The sequence below is a fragment of the Cololabis saira genome, chromosome 10, assembly GCF_033807715.1.
Source record: "Cololabis saira isolate AMF1-May2022 chromosome 10, fColSai1.1, whole genome shotgun sequence".
Lineage (NCBI taxonomy): Eukaryota > Metazoa > Chordata > Actinopteri > Beloniformes > Belonidae > Cololabis > Cololabis saira.
The window spans coordinates 4,162,954-4,164,533 of record NC_084596.1 but is presented as its reverse complement, the minus strand read 5'-3'; the positions used below and the strand labels follow the sequence as shown (position 1 = coordinate 4,164,533).

General features: G+C 45.4%; 1 non-coding gene across 1 annotated transcript; it reads left to right on the top strand.

The window, feature by feature from the left end:
* Nucleotides 1-1,430: 1,430 nt before the first annotated feature.
* Nucleotides 1,431-1,519, top strand: trnay-gua (transfer RNA tyrosine (anticodon GUA)). The gene is given in 2 exon segments: nucleotides 1,431-1,467; nucleotides 1,484-1,519. It is a non-coding gene; the product is annotated as a tRNA-Tyr (tRNA).
* Nucleotides 1,520-1,580: the final 61 nt, after the last annotated feature.

Genomic DNA, 1,580 nt, shown 5'->3' with positions numbered 1-1,580 from the left:
CTAGCCATTATTCCACTAGTCCTCATTAAACTAGTCATGGATGATGCAGTTCAACTAGACATCAATGTCTGCTGTCTACACCTGTTTATATAGTGGTCTCTATAGACCAACAACTAACCAAGAATGAGTCATATTTACTATCTCACTCCTCTTCTTTCTCTAGCCACCTGGTATTCAGCAGGTCTTTTCTCTGAAAAGGGGTTCTTTGCCAGTGTTTATTTGACAGTTGTTTGGGGGTCATGTGATTGGTCTTTGGAAAGCACCTAGCTTGTATTGTATTGACTCTACGTGTAGCTTACAGGTAATGCTACTGAGAAACTTAGGTTATTTCAAGCAAGGACAGCATCATGCCATGCTGGGATAAAAACACCTCATAGTAACACCTCAAAGCGCAGAAGAAACGGAGGACTGTAGAACCAGGAAAACAGGTATCCTTAGGTCGCTGGTTCAACTCCGGCTCGAAGGACTGCCATTATTTTTCATCTTCCCAGAGCGGGACTCTATTTCATCACTGAACTCGGCTATGGCTTTGGCCACTGACATCTACTTTGGTTGGGACATCTGAGTTGTCACACCACGTGTGTTTCCACATGTTGCAATCAAAAAGGGCTAGTGGCGCAATGGATAAAGCGTCTGAGTACGGATTAGAAGATTCTAGGTTCAACTCCTGGCTAGCTCAAAAAATCCTAATCTTTAATACTCTCCCAGTCACAACCTTGGTAGTGTACACGTTTCTTCTTCTGTGTCATTTATTTACTTGCTTTTTTCATTTGTCTCTGGGTATGCCTGGAAATGTACACTTCAAAGGTGCCGCAGGATAGGCCGTCTTCCATAATGTTTCCAAAGCTGCCCCGGCTCATGCATTATGTTTGTCTTTCATGGGAGCTCTTTTATTCATTCTCTTCCTTCCTCATATCTCATTCGAAAGCAAATGCCCTTACCTGACGACAGGGGCCGCACACCTCCGTAAACTCTTCTTCCAACCTCACACTGTGTTCACTGACATAACTGCAGAAACAACATATCTAAAGCTGGGTACACGTACCCTTTCAAGCTGTGATCGTATAGTGGTGAGTACTCTGCGTTGTGCCCGCAGCAACCCCGGTTCGAATCTGGGTCACAGCACCCCTGTGGCAGCAAGAGTGCTTCTCAAATTTTTGGAAAAAGAAAGAAAAGGTGCCACGGACACAACAAAATCCACTAGGGTGTTTGGATCAGATTTTCACATCATTCACACTTCAATTGATTGCGGTGGAGAGGCGGGGTGCTACGGCCCGGACACTTAGCCAAGGACAATGGACTCTGCCAGTGGGAAGGACCCGGCAAGCAGCGCATAAGGGAGACAATAATTCATTTAAAATGTTTCCTTTTCCCAGTTTCAGGCCTTGGTAGAAGAATACACAAGTCATGGAGCTGTCAACATGCATCCTCCTTCGATAGCTCAGTTGGTAGAGCGGTGGACTGTAGAACCAGTAAAACAGGTATCCTTAGGTCGCTGGTTCAACTCCGGCTCGAAGGACTGCCATTATTTTACATCTTCCCAGAGCGGGACTCTATTTCATCACTGTACTCGGCTATGG